The 19,341-nt window shown below is 37.7% G+C and overlaps 1 protein-coding gene across 4 annotated transcripts in view; it reads left to right on the top strand.

The window, feature by feature from the left end:
* The window catches only part of PDCL2 (phosducin like 2), a 244,449-nt gene that overhangs the window by 23,657 nt on the left and 201,451 nt on the right, over positions 1-19,341 (top strand). For 2 of the 4 annotated variants that reach the window (XM_073891707.1, XM_073891706.1), the window contains exon 3: positions 9,478-9,562. The exons of the other annotated variants lie outside the window; for them this stretch is intronic. The gene's annotated coding sequence lies outside the window, so the exon portion shown is untranslated. The remainder of the gene's footprint in view (positions 1-9,477; positions 9,563-19,341) is intronic. 4 annotated transcript variants of the gene reach the window in all.

The raw sequence follows: 19,341 nt of genomic DNA, 5'->3' as shown, positions 1-19,341 counted from the left end.
TTAAAAAATTAACTTTGAAAAACTAATGAATCATGGTAAAAAAAGCCATGAATTCTATGTGCAGTATTCCCCTAGCGCTGGAGTTCTCCTGTTCTCCTTGATCGGTAAACTTGGTCTTGGCTTGCTGGCTGTTCGTGCTGATCTTCTGGGGGAGGGGCCTGTTGCTGTGGTTCCCAAATGTCTTTGCCCCGCCCTTGTCGGTCCAGGCTAAGTAATCTGCTCGGGTTTGCTCTCAGGAGCTTTTGTGCCCTGCAAGCTCTCGGTACAGCTTTGGAGGACCAGAGTGAAAATGGTGGCCTCCCAATCTCTGCCGGGAGGAGCTGAGAACTCGGGGCCTCGCTCCTCAGTGCGCCCCCAGAGAAAAGCAGTCAGTCACTCCCGTCTCCCCGCTCTCCAGCCACACTCCGTGCTCATCCGGCCTGTGACCGAGCGTTTCTATCTCTGGCTCCCGACCCCGTGTGGAGTCTCCAAACCCAGCAGATCCCTGCGGTGCACTCCCGCGCCACTCCTCCTGGGCGAGGAAGGGGAGTCTCCCCGGATCTGCCGCTTGTTGGGTCCCTGCTGGAGGAGCAGTGGCCCCAGTGGGCCGCGGATCACAGTTTGTGGCAACCCCGAGCTGAGAGCCCGCGCCTTGGCTCCGTCTCTGCAGCCGGCTTCCCCGCTCCGATACCTGGGAGCTCTGCTGCAGTCAGGCACTCCTGGTCTTTCTGTGACCCCGAGGGTCCTGAGACCACACTGTCCCGCGAGGGCTCCACCCCCAGCTTAGCCACTGGAGCGACGTCCCTCAGCGGAGCCGACTTCTAAAAGTTCCAATTTTGTGCTCCGCGGCTCTATCACTTGCCAGAAGCGGCCGACGGAGGCCCCCTCCCCTGCCATCTATCCTCCCGAATATCGCCTCGGATTCACTTCTCCGCACGTCCTACCTTCCAGTAAGTGGTTGTTTCTCTGTTCAGAGAGTTGTTGCTACTCTCTTCTTGGATCTCCTGTTGAGTTTGTAGGTGTTCAGAATGGTTTGATCCCTTCAGCTGAATTCCTGAGACCAGACGAAATCCAGGTCTCCTACTCCTCTGCCATCTTGCTCCGCCCCTCTTGGTTAGTATTTTTTATCTGCATCTTAATAGCTATCTAGTTTTAAGAATAGCAAAATCTGTACCATCTTAAAAAATTTTTTTCTAACATAAAAGTGATGGATAGTAATGATATCTCCTTCAAAAAAGTGGGTTTTTTTTGTTTGTTTCTTTGTTTTGTTTTTATGGTGGCAATACTCAGTGTCTCAAGGATATGGGGAAATGGACACTTTCATCCATTTTGGTGGGAATGTAAATATTTCTAGGGATTGTGGAGGGCAATTTGACAATGTATATTCAAATTCAAAATGTGCATACCTTTGTCTCTGCAACTCTAGTTTTAGAAATTTACCCCATGAGAGTAATTGGATAAGTGCACAAATTTATATGTTCAGGAATGTTGATCCTATTATAGTTTATAATTTTTAGAGAACAACATATTTCAACAACTATTGGGTGCCTACCTCTGCTGGGCGTTGTAGTAGGTACGGGGCTATAATAATTAAGCAGATATAGTTGGTCCCTGCCTTCATGTAGTTTATGGTATAGGAAAGAAGACAGCCAATTAAACGTTCACTAACATTAGCATTGCAGTGCTAACGGTATAGACTGTGGTTGAAGTGCATATAAAGGGAACTAAATGCAGACTTGGTGAGGCGGTGAATAATGGTAAGTAGAATTTCACTAGATTTTCACTTTTAAATGTAAATATATTAGTTATATAATCAGAAAGAATTGTAGCTTTTTAAAAATTTGAAATAAAATAATACAAGTTTAGTGTAGGAAATTTGGCAGTTACAGAAAGGTTATAAAGAAGAAAATAAAATGACTAAAAATTCCATCCCCAAGATGACAGATGTTCAGTTGTAACAATTTGGTATATTTTCTACCATTCTTTATATACATATGAATGTATTGGTTCTCTTCACAATGATACATATTTCATAGATCTGTTTGAAATTTTAATATAATATCAAAAATAATTTGAGCTTACTATTTATATGTATTCTATTACAGAGTGAAATTTAATTCTGAAAATTACAGTTTATTGTGCTTTATAGAGCTAAATTCCTATATGTATTTGGGGAATATATTGACATCAAGTAAAACAATCCACTTTTCTCTGTTTTTTTTTAAAAAGATTTGATGCAATTAAATTATTATATGTTAATCATATCAATAACATTTTTCTTCCGGTTGCTGGCATTCATTTGAGATTATAGGATTAAACTGGTTGAAATTTCATTTTTTATGGGCTCATGTGAATAACGTTACGAAATCTCATTAGAACATTGCCAGCCAAGGTGGGAGTGTTAATTTGTTTCACATTGTAGGATATAGTTCCCAATGTCGGCAGGAGGCATCATGGAGCAAAGTTCCTTGACTTAAAGATTATGTATTGCATCATCCCTGCTGTACTGCTTTGGTAGACTATGGTGCTGCTGTCACTGATTCCTTTTTTTAAAATAGCTGCTAAAAACCAGAAGAAAGAATTAAGTCAGCAAATTCTGTCATTCATAGGTATGTTAAATAACTAGGAGAGTTTCCTCCTTATATAGGAAGCCTAAAAATGTGAACTGCTTTTCTGAGTTAATACATGCAAAAGGCTTGGAATAAGGCTTAAAACATACTAAGTCCTCAATAAATTATTATAATTACTACTACTGTTAAGAAGAGCAAACAAGTTATCAGAATAAGTCTAGGAGTATCTTAGATCTATATTCAGATTCTCATCATTGGGTATGGGATGTGAAGAGTAAATTGTTATCAAGATATTGGAGGGTGGTCATACTATTTCATGGTAATACCTAAGACCTGGAATAAAATGTTAAAGAAAGATACTCTATTGGGATAAATAAACTCAACTGAACTGAGTTGCATTTCACCTTATAGCATAGCCCTTAGTCTGTAAAACTATTTTGAAATTGAATTCCCTAGATGAAAAGGACTCCTGATGCTCTTGAATAGGTTCATGGAGTCTTTTTGGGGACTGTGATCTCTATTTAACTGAGTTGACATGAGATTCAACTACATTCATAGGGTGACTCATATCAACAGCTTTTCATCATGCAAGCAATTCTCAATTTGCTATAGTGGTTTTATTGTCTTAGTTTTAATCAAACTTGTCTGTCTATGACCAGTGAATTCCATACTTGGTACTTCAATTCTTTTAAGTAAATCTGTTTTTAAAAGTTATTTCAACAAAGTTTATGTGTAAAGTTAAAATTACATAAGCATAACATGTTCCCTAGGCTATAAATCCTGTCCAGATTTTTGGAAGAAATTATGTCTATGGGGACAGGTAGAATGCATTAATGTAAATACACTTTGCTTAACAGAGCAAAGATTTCAAAAAGCTGAAAACACTGTTGTTCATGCAACCTAAACAAAGAAACCAAGAAAAATCTCAGAGAGGTAAAGAAATAGAATTTTCCTGATATATGATTATTTCAGTATTTGAAATATATTATCCATTATGCTTTTCTATCATTTTAAGAAAATACAGGTTAACACTATAAAAACATTATGCCAAATTATTTTTCTTATATTTCTACTCTTCTAATCCTTGTCTTAATTTTAGGGTTTTAGAAAACAAAATGGGATTAAATGAAGAGGGTTGGAATATTTATATTTTCTTTTGGTTTGGTGAAGCTGTTCTTTTCTTCCATTTATTTTATCCATTGATTAAAGAAATATTTATCATTGGGGTGCTACTGTGTGTTACGTTTGAGGTCTGTATTTGAGATAATTGATTTTGAATATAAATCAATTTATTTAAGCCTATGAAAATGTTTTCTGTAATTTTAACTTACTAATCTTTGAACAAACTTCAGTGATCTGTTATATAGATATGGATTTCTGCCTCTAAGAGATTAGGTGGACCTTCTCTGCTTCTCTTAAAATTTTAATATACTTAGGTAAATTGGATTTACATTTGTCATTTTGTAGCCTTTAAAGGATGTTTTGTAAACCAGCTATAAACTAAAAAGAGGTATTGATTTTTAAACATTTTAAGATATGAAGCATTTCGGAGTATCCTAAAAAATAAAGTGCTGTATTATAAGTATTCATCATCTTTGGCATCAGACGGTTCTAAAAGTCAATATTTTCTGTGCTTGTCAAATTATCTTGAATTCACCTATGCCATTTTAGCCTGGGAGGATCTAACCCTGGTAAATATCATAGCCATGGAAGTTCTTGTTACTAAGAGCTGAAATTCTCGTGTGGGTACAGATAGTCCTCAACAGTGAATTTGTAACTTGGAAAAAGTAGCATAAACAAACATGATGGAAGTTAAATTTATCTTTCTCATGGAACCTATTTTAAGTGGAGAATTATGTTTCTGAAGCTATAAAAATAGGCACTATATGTACTCCACTCTTTATGAATCATAGACATACTATGAAGTATACAGTTTCTTGAGTATGCATAGGGCAATCAAGATGGCATTAAATTGCGGAGCACTTGTAATGTACTGGCAGACCTCACCAGAAAAGGTTTTCCAGGGTAGGAAGAAGTGCTAGGGGGATAGAGGCTGAGGATTCTGATGGTGGGGGGCTTGTAGGGGTAAGAGCTGAGGACAGGGTATCTTATGCAGTAAGTAGCACACTGGCTTCTCATCATGGCCACCCATGAACCCCCTGTGGGTTTTGTGGTTTTTTTTGCCTACTAACAAAAGTCATTTATTAATAGTTAATTTATCTCTCTGCTTTTCCAAATAAAAAATATATCTTACTATCAATCAGGACTTTGGTTCATGCTGAGTTGCCATGATTCCAGTATAGCAAATAAAAGTAATATTATTCTGGGCAGCTTTATTACAGGTAAATTAGTGATCTCATTAGATTTTTGAAAATATTTGAAGTTCGAAAATCCCTACTTACCCCTAGACCCCTTTTAATTCTTTAGCTCTAGAAGTGACACATTGGAAATCCCTGTTCTGGCTCTTGTCAGGAAGACACTGGTAGTGGTGAGTAATTTGTACGTAATCAAATAGGAATAATTCAGGGAACAAAGTGATTGTAAACCAGAGAATACCCTCTGCATTGTCCTAAAGGTAGCTGCATACCTGAATGCTACATGCATTTTAGGTAAGGAGAAAGCACTGAGGTGAACATAACTACATTCCTTATGCTTTAACCACCTTTCTACAAAGTGCCAACTACCAGCTTCCATTTGCTTCATCCCACCTCAGCCATCCTCCCGCCAGTGCTGATCTATATCCATGACGCTGCGGCTAGGAGGAGAGAGGTATTGATTCTTCATAGTGTACTCTGGGGTCTGCAGCTGGGTGGGTTGAAATAGGGTCACCTCACAGAGCAGCCATCAGACAGCTACCCCAGCCTGACTCCGGGGCGATTTCAGTTTGGGCAACTTGCACATTCAAATTGCACAGGTGAATAGTGATAACTGGTTACTACTGATATGTTTTTATTTTGGTTTGAGTCATCTGGGAGTGAGACCCACTAATTCCAAGTTACTGAGTGTAAGCCCTAAGTTTACCTGAAGCTAAAAAAATTTTTTTAAACTTTTTATTTTGATAATTTTAGATTTACAGAAGAGTTTTAAAGATAGTATTGATAGTTCCTATATACTGTCTACCCAGCTTCTCCGAATGTTAACATCTCATGTAGTCAAAACTAAGAAATTAAGATTGGTTCAACAAATGCGATTAACTACAGACTATTTAGGTTTCCCTGGTATTTCCACTAACTGGCTTTTTTTTTTTTTTTTCCTGTTCCACAATTCAGGTCAGGATACCACACTGCCTTTAGTTGTCATGTTTCCTTAGTCTCCTTCAATCTGTGACAGCTCCTCAGGTTTTTGTCTTTAATTAGTTTTTTTCTAAAGATTTTATTTATTTGACAGAGAGAGCGAGAGAGCAGAAGCAGGGGGAACAGTAGAGGGAGAGGGAGAAGCAGGCTCCCCGCCAAGCAGGGAGCCCAATGCAGGGCTCAATCCCAGGATTCTGGGATCATGACCTGAGCCAAAGGCAGATGCTTAACCATCTGAGCCACCCAGGTGCCCCTGTCTTTAATTACTTTTGAAGAGTACTGGTTAGATGTTCTGTAGTATATTCTTCAGGCTGGGTTTGCCTTTTTTTTCACAAGATCAGACTGAGGTTGCAGATTTGGGGTACATGAGATCAATAGATCTTATTAATGGTGATCTTAGCCTTGATCACTTGGTTTAGGTTGTGTGCCAGGTCTCCCCAATGTAAAGTTACAAGTTTCCTCTTTCCATACTCTGTTCTTTGGGGGTAAATTACTAAGTCTAGACCACTGGAGTTATTCAGTCCAGTCTAGGGAATCTGAGATTCATCTCCTGGAGGGATTATTTAAGAAATAGAAGACATATGTTAAAAACACCACAGTTATTAAGAAATATTTGATGAGAGATATTATGAGGCAATGTGGATACCCTGTGAGTTTCCCTAACAAATTTTAGCATTCATCAATGGATGTTGCCTATAGCAATTTTTACTTTGGTACTGTGAAAACAAATAATGGAAACCTCATTAAAGATGGAGTCCAGAAATCCTGAAGGGGAAGCTCTTACAGACCCTAAACAGGAGGAAACTTACTTTACATACCACAGTATGAGGAACAAAGAACCTTGTCCAGCAACAGCCCAGTCATTGAGAAACTGCCACACTCTGCCAATGAGAAGCTGTCACCACCCTGAATTCTTTGAAATAGCCCCTCCCAACTTCTTCCTTTTCTCCATAAAAACAAACCTCTCTCTTTTGTTTTCTGGACTTGCCTATGGTTCTCCATAGTTTGCTTGTCCTGCATTGCAATTCTCAGCTCTTCTTGAATAAACTCATTTTGCTGGTAAAATGGCTGCCTGGTTTTTTGTTTGTTTGTTTTCAAGCCAACAGTACTCTAATGATGATGTTCCATTTTCCTGTTTCTTCCTGTGATTATAGTTTTTCTGTAGGAAGAATTGCCTCTTTTCACTTATTCATTCATTTGTGTATTTATATCAGTGTGGTCTCATAGATATTTATTGACTCATGGATATTATTTTATTGGGGGGTTATAATTAATTACTATCATTGTTCATTGTATTGCTCTAATTATCCCAGCTCTGGCCATCAAGAGCTCTTAAGAGTTGGTTCCTGTGACACTTCCGAGGAACCCATATTTTGTTTCTTTTCTTGTTTCCTTTTTATGCACTTGCTTACTTTCCGGAGGTATAAGATGCTCTTCCTGGCTTTTATCTTAAATTTTTTGTGCCCTAGCCCACAAATTAGTCATTTTTGAAGAATCGTGGATCCTTTGATTGGAGAATGCTATTTAGAAACCCAAATCTGGCATCTCAATGTTCTTATTGCAACTACAGAGTCATTGTTTCTAGACGTTCTCAGTGTGTAGAGCTATCTTTGTATCTCCATCTGTATATATACTAACAAAAACATTCGTTCATACTGGTATCTTTAACTCCAGCCTGTTACCACAGGGTATATTCTGGCATTCCCCTTTGCTTGTTTGTAATTTCTTTCTTTCATAGATACAAACCTGGCTGTCATGATCTACAATATATTTACTTATTTATTCAACTCTGTGTGGAAAGTAGTTTCAGAGTTGCTGAACTGGACTCATGTGGGATACATATTTACCAACTAGAGTCCAGTGTTTTGTCTTTAGCCTTATAGTATCAAAACTCTATTAGGCAAAGTTATTTATCCATAAAATTATAGATCAGCAGGTGAGTGGATAAATAAACTGATACATCTATACAACTAGGCAATAAAAAGAAAGAAACCGGTGACTCCCGTGAGACAGGGAGATCTGAAATGCATTTTGCTAAGTCAGACACAAAAAATAATGGATTCTGTGATTCTATTTGTGTGATATTGTAGAAGGCAAAACTATAGGGAAAGAAAACAAATCAGTTGCCAGAATTGGGAGTTGGAGAATGGGTTACCTACGAGTGGGATTGCTGGGTCATATGATAATTCTATAGCTTTTTGAGTAACTGCTGAACTGTTTTCCACAGCAGCTAGCACTATTTTACATTCCTACCAGCAATGCCCAAGGGTTCCAGTTGTTGCAATTTCTTCACACCCTCACAAACACTTGTTTTTCTTTCTTTTCTTTTTTAAATTACAGCCATCCTAGTAGGTATGATGTAGTAACTCATTGTGGTTTTGATTTGCATTTCCCAAGTGACTAAGAATGTAAAGCATCTTTTCATATACTTATTGGCCACCATTTACATATCTTCTTTGGAGAAATATCTACTCAAGTCCTTCACCCATTTTTGAATTAGCTTATCTTCTTGTTGTAGGAATTCTTTATGTATTCTGGATATTAAACCCTTGTCAGATATATATGATTTGCAAACATTTTTCCCCATTCTATGTGTTGTTTTTTTCATTTTCTTGATAATGTCCTTTGATACAAAAAGTTTTTAATTTTGATGAAGCCCAATTTTTTTTTTTCTGCTGCTTGTGCTTTTGGTGTTCTATCTAATAATGCATTACCACACCCAAGGTTTAGCCCTTTGTTTTCTGGTTTAATAGTGTTTATGTCTTATATTTAGGTCATTGATCCATTTTGAGTTAATCTTTGTATATGGTATGAGGTGGTATGAGCACATCTTTGTTTTTAGACCTTTTGAAAATGCAAGTATTTTAAAGATTTAGTAGTCACATCATAGTTTTTTCTTAAAGATAGCAGACAGATGGCAGTATTAATCTATATTAAAACCTAATATTTTGGAAGAGAGGAAAAAGGCATGTTTGAATTTCTCACTGCTAATATCTTCCAATGAAAGACTGCCAGGCACCATCAGATTTAATTTTTTCTGGCCTGTAGTTTATCCTGATTGCTTTGCTGAGCAAGCTAGGTTCTGATGGGTTCCCTACCAATTTCATCAAAGAGGTGGGGGGCCTAACAGCATGCAGTTTCATGAATGTTGGGGAAGACCATCTCCTCACCATCAATGTCTCCTCCTTCCCTTCCCTAGGAGAAGTTTTTCTCTATTAGAATCATACCAAGTTCTCATGAATCCAGATAACGAAGATTACTTTTTAAAGGTTTATTCATTTATTATTTTAGAGAGGGGGAAGGGGCAAAGGGAGAGAGAGAATCCCAGACTCCACACTGAGCTCAGAGCCTGATGTGAGGCCCAATCCCACAACCCTGAGATCATGACCTGAGCTGAAATCAACAGTCAGATGCTTAACTGACTGAGCCACCCAGGTGCCCCCCCCCCATAAGGAAGATTGTAACTACCAACATCTACCACATAAAAAATGGCTAGAATTTGGAGAACACATAAAATCTACTCTGGTTTTGGTTATCAGAAACTTTGAAGGGATCTGAGCTAATACAGAACCTCATAATCATTTTCTTTTAGCTCTTCTCTAAGCTATTATTTATTTTCTTTTTTTTTTTTTAAGATTCAACTATAAAGAAGAATAGGTCATTTCATAGTTTGCAAAATGAAGTACAGTTCCAACTTTGGCAGACAACAGTCTATCAAGAGTAAGTGACACACAAATGTTCTATCTAGGTCTTAGCAATCCCCTAAGAAAAACGGTGGTAGATGGTATGTAGAGTTTAACAGAACTTCAAAGACAAAAGGCATGTTACAAATTCAATATTGACCAAAAGAAATATGTAATAGCTTGGGGTTTGTGCTTGGAACTCTGTAATATAATGTTGAATTTTCAAACTAATCTAAAGGAGACTAAAACTGAAAATAGGATGAAGACCAAAATTTATTATAAACAAAATAACAAAACAATAAAATGACTGGACCACTGGAACAGTCCACTTATTTATCTAGAATGAGAAAAACGTGCAAAATGTATTAAGTAAAGTACCCTAAGTTTTGTGATAAAGATCTGAAGTTGACATTTACAATTTGAGGTTGCCCACAATCTTTTGAACATGACTACATTTTGAAATGGCTACATTTTTATAGCCCCCAATAATGTAAACCCCACCATCTCAATGAGGAATATAAAAGCAAAACAAAACAATAAAACAAAAATCTACCTTTTCCAGCCCCTTCCCTCACCTTTCTTTTAGGGTATAGATACATGATTTAGATTCTGAAAGATATATTTTCATGAAATTAATATATGTGGGGGGAAAAGTAGGGCATGGGGCAGCCATTTTGGTGCTGCAATAATTGGCAAAAACCACATGATTCTTTGTTCAGATGTGGTGGCTCCAATTTCCTGAATGTGGTGGGAACAGTATGGTTCTGGGGTCTGTTCAGCATCTTCACCAAGTTGTTCCTGGATGTTTGGCCTAGGAACTATTTCACTAACCTTTCCAAAGATTCTGTAAACTATCTAATACCTGTAGGAAATCCTTTCGTTCTTAAACCAATAAAAGGGGATTCTGTTTGCAACCCAGAACACTGTTTAATATAAGATCCATTGTACGTGTGAGTCTTTCTTGGAAAAAGTTAAATAGTGTCACATTAACAGAAAGTCTCATTTTATAAATCATGCATATTTAGAAAATTTTATGGAAAGTTCCTTTCATTAAGCACCATTTCATTCAATGAAGATTGATATTAATATTTATTCAAATTTATCCTTTTAAGTGGGGAATAAAATAAAAAAATGAATTAATGTATCTATAACTAGTTTGTGATGTTCATAGATTCTTCTTAGAGTGCAAAATACAATATACATATATGGCCATATGTGTATTTTTATAAACATTTTGATTTCTGAGTGTGAAGGTATTAAATCTTTTTGTATTCCTAACAAAAGTACTCTAATTTTTGTTTTTGTTGAGTTAGAGCAGTTGTACGTGTAGGCTTAACAAGAAAAAAATTCTTAAGGAAGATGATGATTCCAGTAAAACTGTAGATATTCATAAATGCTTCAAGTATATGCTCTGGAAGTATAAAATTAAATGTTTTAGCACGAGAAACCTATTTAGTATTGGCATTCCTTCACATCACTCAAGCAGGCTACTGAAGAATCATTCTGGAGTTACTGTATAATACAAAAGTAGAGTACAGGCCCATGTGAATATTTTATAGTTTATTGTATGGGTGGGTATTCTTAAATTTTAATGCTGCAAAAGAAATGGGTAGCCCTGGAATCCTTGTGTCAATGAGATAGAGAGGAGGCTGGTGATCCAATTAGTATAATGGGCATCTGGCAGCCAAATGATGCACTTCAGAACCTGGCTGAGAATGACTGGCCCTCATCCACACTTTCACAATATAAAGGAGAGAAAACAGGATGTGGAATCCTCCTGCTCTTTCTGTGCTGCTTTAAGTCTGAGTCTTGAAAACCAGACCTTTTCTATTATAACGCTTGTCATCCATATATTACTTCTCCCTTCCACATGCCTTCTCCTTCCTTTTCTATCCCATACTTATCCTTGGCTTCACTTTCATGATTCCATGGTGGTCACGTTGATCTTTCTCCCCTTTTTAGTTCATAGAAACTAACCATTATCTTGAGGATATTTCTGTGATGTGGCAGTTGGCAGTTACTTCAGCAATTTTTAATCATTTTTTCCAGTCTATAGATTCAAGTAGTGGCTTTTCAAATTGTTGCCTGTTAACATAAACAATAGAAAGACAGGAGTCTTCACATTTTATTTTATTTATTTATTTTTAAAGATTTTATTTATTCATTTGTGAGAGAGAGAGGCAGAGAGAGCACAAGCAGGGGGAGAGGGAGAGGGAAAAGCAGGCTCCCCACTGAGCAGGAAGCCCGATGTGGGCCTCGATCCTAGGACCCTGGGATCATGACCTGAACCGAAGGTAGATGCTTAACCATCTGAGCCACCCAGGCACCCCTGAGTCTTCACATTTTAATCTTGTGATTTTCTTTCCAAAGACAGTGAAAAATATGGTAAAATTTCCTCCTTGCATTTTCTTCCTTTGGAACTAGGATCCTAACTCTTTATTTATTTCTTTATTTTTTAAAGATTTTATTTATTTATTTCACAGAGAGAGACACAGCGAGAGAGGGAACACAAGCAGGGGGAGTGGGAGAGGGAGAAGCAGCCGTCCCGCGGAGCAGGAAGCCCAATGCGGGACTCGATCCCAGGACCCCGGGATCCTGACCTGAGCCGAAGGCAGCCGCTTAACGACTGAGCCACCCAGGCGCCCCTAGGATCCTAATTTTTTAAATAAACATAGAACTTTATTTTAAAATTTTATTCATTTGTATTATTATGCCCTGTCCGTTAGATACAGTCAGATATGAGCCTCTCGTGCTCCTATGTGTCTTGCTGAACGTGCCAAAATCCCAAAGCTTTGGCTGTTCTTACACCTGGGCCACTTTTCAGGATTGATTATACAGTTGGCAATCCTGAGGGGATAATACATTGCAGTTCTTGTATTATACCTGGTCTTCTCCCAGACAAGCAAGCTTGCTTACTGCTTTTTGTAAAAGCAGCAGATTCCTTAAGCTTGGGTTCTCCCCTGTGACCCACCCCTCTGGATATATAGGCTCCATTGGGCCCTCCACGTTGCCCTGTGGGACATGGGCACTGGTACAACCGTACTGCCTCTCCTTTTTCCTTCTACTGCCACTAGTAATGTCCTTTGTCTCTGACTCAAGAGTCTCCTCTCTTCTGTCAGTATCCATGAGACTGTGGCAGGCTTACTTAGTTTGAATAGTTATTTTGGTGGGAGCTTTCCTGCTTCTAACTCTCCTTCACGGCGTCAAACTTATTAGGGCGAACTCCCAAAACTTTATTTATAAAATGTCTTCCTTTTGAACAATCCAAATCACTGTTACATATTCTATTTTCCCCTAAAACATTTTTATGAAGTATGTAGATACAAGTTAATCCCATTTTATAAATGAGGGATTAGAGGTAGAGATTAAGTGATTTTCTCAAGGTCACTTAATTAATTCATAACACATCAAATGCTAGAATTCAGGCCTTCTCGCTGATCACACAGGGATGGGGTGTCCGTAATATATAATACTGTCTTCTTCCTTCTCACTAACATTCTTTGTAATGATACCTATCTAATTTAGAACATAGAATTTATAACTGGTATTCTTCCAGGAAGGAAGAACTCTTGGTAGTATAATTACTAACTGAAAATCTGAGGTTATTTAGACTTCCTAATATTTCATAAAACATATTTTGTTCCAGCATTCACAAACATTCCTCATATAAAAAACTAAATAAATAATGTTTGTTCTTAGCCTCAAATACAGTGTTTCTCACAGTGTAGTCCTCATCCAAATAATCTGGAGAGCTTTTTTTTTTTTTTTTTTTTAAAAATTTTTTTTTTTTTATTTGACACAGAGAGAGAGAGAGAGAGAGAGAGAGAGAGAGAGGGAGAGAGCACAAGCAGGGGGAGCGGCAGGCAGAGGGAGAAGCAGGCTTCCTGCATGAGCAGGGAGCCCGATGTGGGGCTCGATCCCAGGACCCTGGGATCATGGCCTGAGCTGAAGGCAGCGGTTTAACCAACTGAGCCACCCAGGCGCCCCAATCTGGAGAGCTTTTTAAGAATATAGGTTGTACCCCAGACCTACCACATTAGAATTTCTAGAGTATAAAGGAATCTTGAGTGTCTTTTTTTTAAATCAAATCTCCCAGGTAATTTTTTTTTTATGGCCGTTAAAGTTTACCATGCATCACTACCAGGGCGAGATTGTTTCTATAAACTAGGAGTGGGCAAACCACCATCCTTTGGCTAAATACCTACAAATAGGGGAAAGTAGCAGATTTACAAAACTGTTTCTGAATATAGTACTTATGAAAAATCTTGATAAAAGGAATGCAAATCAACACCAATTTATGTCTCTCAGAAAGCCAAAAATCTTCCCTCACATCATGAATTTAGCGGTAGTGGTTTGAAAAACGCTTGTATTTTGTGAAATAGCAGGGTTTATCTAAGGCATTCATTTGTATGGAGATCTTCCGTGCTATGGTTGTACAACACCTCCTTTTGCCTATTCATAAATCCATTCGATATATATTCATTGAGTGCCTACCTTCTGAGCCAAGCGCCATTCTAGGCACTGGTGCTACTGTGGTGGACAAGTTGGCTAGGGTCCCTGCCTTCAAGGTCTATACTAGAAGAGGATAATAATGGCTTCTGAACAAAAAGTAAAATTCTTTACAGAAGAAGATAAAAGGATTATTTTTTTGCCATCGGTGACTCCAAACTTCCATTTTGCAGGAGACATTTTTTTTTTTAATATTTTTTCTTTCAAGATTTGAAGCTGAAAGTGTGGTTCTAAGATTTAGGCCAGTATGAAATATTTCAGTAATTGAAATGCTGAGACAAATCCCATTTTTCCTTAAGGGAGAGCCAACGTATAGCCTAATGTATATTTTGTCAAATATGGGACACACAAGATTCATAAGTGGTGGTTATATGATTATGTTATATGTTATATACATATATAACCTATATGTTATATGTTATATGATTCACCAGCTAAATGAGTGAGTTACAAACGATGTTGCTTTGGAGGCTGAGTTGTATTAATAAATAAAGCGTGCCAAAACAGTTATTGATTAAAGGAGCTCCTTTTGATTCTTTAAAGAAATCCTATGCTTGCAAAAAACTTTATGCAAAAGGATAGGATATAGGGCAAGAGAACAGTTTGTGTGTAGTAATAAAATTTGCTTCATTTTTTTTTTTTTAGCTGAGGGCAGACTGGATTTGAAGATTCTTGAATCTAAAAGTCCCTAAATATAAAGGTCTTGGGAGGTGAGAATAGTTGCTGGGATTGATTTTGGAAATGTCATTTGAGGTCAGATATGACACTGGAGACAATGCTAAAGAATCTGGACTTAGTTCTACAGGCAGTAGAGCTCATTGATGGTCTTTAAGTAGGAGGGAGATAGATCAGATTCACATTTAGATAGGTGACTGGTGTGATGATGTGCAGCTGTATTAGCAGAGAAAAGACAACATGGATTTGGAGAACAGTTGGGAGATCAGCCAAGCAGATCTTGGACCACAGCACTGGCCATGGGCGTACCGATTAAGAGATGGATTCAAGGTATTTTACTGGCAATAAAGTCAATAAGAAGGGCAAAGGAGAAAGAATAGATGTAGTTCCAACAATTTTCAGTAAAAATTAAACTTTATTTTTGCATGGCATCCCCACTGTTAAATTTATGAATCATCATTGGTGGGTCAAAAATTTCTCGATAGACTAAACCTTGGTCAAGGAGTTAGCCTGCCAGTGACTGGCTGAACATTCTAGTGCTGGAGGTGCTTTGGAGGCATTCTTAGAACCTATGACCCTCTGTGGACTCCAAGATCGTCCCCCGGCTGAGTGACTATTAGTCAGTCCACTCCACTGATGGAGCCTCAGAGGTCAGCTAACAGATTGCTCATGTTGACACAGCCAGTTAGTGGGAGAAGTGGGAGCAGAATCCTGATTTTAGTGCCCTGTTCATTTCACCCTGCTGCCTCAACTGTGTGTGGATCAAATAGAGCCATTGGTTTTTCAACTGAAGAGAAGAAACTCAGATTATCTGTACTGGTGTTTCTCAAAATGTCTGTATTCATCAGGGTTCTCCAGAGAAACAGGACTAACGGGATATATGTAGATATATGAGAGATTTATTGTAGGAATTGCCTCATGCTATTATGGAGGCCAACAAGTCCCACAATCTGCTGCTTTCAAGCTGGAGAACCAGGAAAGCTAGTGGTGTAATTCAGTCCAAGTCCAAGGGCCTGAGAACCAGGAGAGCCAAAGTCTGAGGGCAGGAGAAGATTGATATCCTAGCTCAAGCAAAGAGAGATTTTAATTTTAAAATCATGCTACTCTTCCTTCTCTAAGATAATTCTACCTTAACTCTTTATTGCTACATCTTTTTCAATATTATATTCACAAAATAGTGTTACAGCTTTGTTTACACTTACACTAACACCATCCTTCCTCACTGACCATCAGGGATCTAGGTCAGCATCTCCACTCCAAGTCCACTGTCCTCAGAATGAAGCTTCCCCCTTTTCTTAAAGCATTCTTTTTTTCTTAGTATTAAGTTGTTGGATGGAGCTAGGACACAATATTATGTATGTGTATGGATCATGCTGCTATTTTAGCACATGAACTACTCCAGACTAAAGACTCATTTGACCTGGGGTTCTGTTTTGCGACTATAGTTGGTACAAATTAATCCTGCTGGAGCTGATAGATTATCCAAAAGGAAAGTCAAGGCCAATCCTTATTTATTAATTCTGTAAGCTTAAGATTTATTTTTTTAAATCATTTGCTTAAAATGGTGCATACTTATAATTTCACAGGTTCCTAGAATTTCATTGTAAGAATAATGTCAGAGCTAAAATAATTCTTTTTTTTTAAAGATTTTATTTATTTATTTGAGAGAGAGAGAATGAGAGATAGAGAGCACGAGAGGGAAGAGGGTCAGAGAGAGAAGCAGACTCCCTGCCGAGCAGGGAGCCCGATGCGGGACTCGATCCCGGGACTCCAGGATTATGACCTGAGCCGAAGGCAGTCGCCTAACCAACTGAGCCACCCAGGCGCACAGAGCTAAAATAATTCTAAAAGAGATGCATTTGTTTTTATTTTTCAGGAAATCTGCCTTTTAACTAATGCCAATCAGCCTACTTCAATTTTATGTAAAACAGATGTAAAATTTCTGGCAATGAATAAAGAAGTATTTGATGATATTCATAAAAATGACTACTATTTTAAGAAAATCCTTTTGGGAAGCCTAAATAAATTTCAAAGCCCAAAATATTGACGTTGAGAATGAATACTGGGGAAAATTAAGTGTCTATATTTAAATGTTAGATCTGAACACTTGGTGCTGATGGATCAGTAGCCTTAACTACTTAACAAACCATCGCAGATGTAGGGGAGGCAAAATTTTCTCTCTACCTTCTTAGGATTTTTTTTTATCTGGGGGCAGAACATTAAACTGACATACAACAGATTACCTAGAAAAAAGCATACAAATTTGTATAAGGTTTGTGTGACATAGGAGCCCTCACCATGACATGAAGACTCAAAGAAGTAGCAAACTTCTGTAAAGTACTTTTCTATGAGGTTGGGCAGAGACACAAAGTTGTGGAAAAGTCACTAAAATATAGAGTGAGGCTAAAGGAAGATAAGAATTATTTTAACAAGTTCTGTTTGTACAGAATTTCTTGGCTTTGCGTCCCTGTTGCAGATTGTTTCTTCGTTCCTGGTACAGGGAGGGCATCGTTCACATGGGAGTTTTTCATCTCCCATTTTCAGGAAGAAAAAGGGATGTTAGAATGCTCTTCTTGCATTCTAACCCTCTGCCTGTTTTTTTAAGTGTCCCTAGCTCCAAATAATCTTTATGCCAAAGTGGTATATTTTGGTATATTTAGTGGGATACATCCTGTCACCCATCACAGACCAGAGGAACTTTTCAGGAATTAAATTAGAAAATCCTCATGAAACTACCAGATCCATGCCTGGCAGGGCAACAATCACTACATGGTGGTCTTGACTTTTATTGTTGCTAATTATAATAAAAAATAATTATGTGATGTTGACGGATACATACCCTTCAAATTAACTTTTTAAAAAATTGTGACTCTGAGTGCTGTGTTGCTTAGGAAAACAGTTGGCTTGTTCAGTGCTAGGTTTATCATTTGAAGTTAAAGTGCCTATTCACAGGGCTGTTCTGCGATGCTGCTGAAATTCTTGATGAGGCGGGAGCTGTGTGTAGTTCTACTGGTTAGCAATCGAAGGGCATTTTGTCATATAAGCCTGTGTCAAGTGGAAAGCAGTTTTTCATTTTCATTATTTTGGGGGAATGTGATTTACAACTATTTAGCAGTTCTTATAGCAGGCTCAGGTGTGTATTATAATTTCCTTTTTATTTAAAACATATTTCTTAGGTAAATCTCATGAGTCACAGAGCCTTAGTTTCAGGGGGATGGTGATTTAACATTAGTGGCCCTAAGTTGTTTTTTTAAATTTATTATTACTCAAAACAAACGGCTTTCTAAAGCTATTTAGGCCATGTGTTCCTACTCTGCCTTATAAATCTTGATGTGCCAGGTACTGGAGCGATTGCTTAGTTGATCCCTTGGGAAGCCTGAAGTGAAAGCATTGATTAGGCTCTTTTGGGCTGAGAGCCCTATTCAGCTATTTTGCTGGCAGAAAGTCTTTCTTTTTTCATTAGGGAAACTGGTGGCAGCAGAATCTTGCTTGGAGATATTTATTATTATTAGTGTGGTCATAAGCACTGTCTACTGTCTCCTCACAAGTACTGTTGGTAAGCCATTCTGGAAGCAGAGGAATGTGCTTCAATCAGTATTTATTTAGAATATTTTAAATGGATACTTTTGTCAATGCTTATCAGATAAAGCTCATGAGATTTTCTGTATATTTGCTAGGATAAATCATTCTGTGATATGCTTCTCAAATTCAGAGTGGAAAGTACTGTAATCGGATTTGAAAGTGTCATGGGAAATTTCTTCAACGGTTTAGTATTGATGAATATCAATTTAATAGATGCATGCTGTGTACTTCTTTACTGAACGAGTACTATGGGAACTTGATGGACAGCCACGATTATGGCCATAGTAAGTGCCATGTAGTCAAACATCCTATGAAAAAAAAAGCATCACCAATACAGTGATATGCAGGATGTGGTTTCCTTTTTAAATATTATATTTGATTTATTATTTATGGACTAAAAAAGAGAGGTGAGCTCCATTAACCCAGTGACCTTTATTTTTCCCCAAGAAGAATAATTGCATTCTAATGGAAATGTAGGAACAGTAGGTTTTATAAACACAACTCTCTGAAAGAGCAGGGCTGCTTGCTTCAGCCTCTTGAAAGCATCCAGCGGGGCTCAGTATAAATTTATAAGCAAATCAAATTTTTTACCAAAGTAGAAAAATACTGCCAAATGTGTTAGCATTGGGAAAATATGATATCGCTAAATGTGTTAGCATTGGTGTTAATCTTATATTTTCTTCAAGCCTATTATGTTCTTTTTTTTAAATTTTATTATGTTATATTAATCACCATATATTACATGATTAGTTTTTGATGTAGTGTTCCATGATTCATTGTTTGGTATGACACCCAGTGCTCCATTCAGTACGTGCCTTCTCTAATACCCATCACCAGGCTAACCCATCCCCTCACCCCCCTCCCCTCTAGAACCCTCAGTTTGTTTCTCAGCGTCCATAGTCTCTCATGGTTTGTCTCCCCCTCCAATTTCCCCCCTTCATTTTTCCCTTCCTACTATCTTCTTCTTCTTCTTCTTCTTTTTAACATATAATGTATTATTTGTTTCAAAGGTACAGGTCTGTGATTCAACAGTCTTACACAATTCACAGC

Source organism: Callorhinus ursinus, unplaced genomic scaffold (assembly GCF_003265705.2).
Source record: "Callorhinus ursinus isolate GAN/ISIS: 27379988/994484 unplaced genomic scaffold, GSC_fseal_2.0 scaffold4, whole genome shotgun sequence".
In the NCBI taxonomy this organism is placed as follows: Eukaryota; Metazoa; Chordata; class Mammalia; order Carnivora; family Otariidae; genus Callorhinus; species Callorhinus ursinus.
The sequence above is the reverse complement of the archived record's forward strand: the minus strand, read 5'-3'. Positions and strand labels throughout refer to the sequence as shown.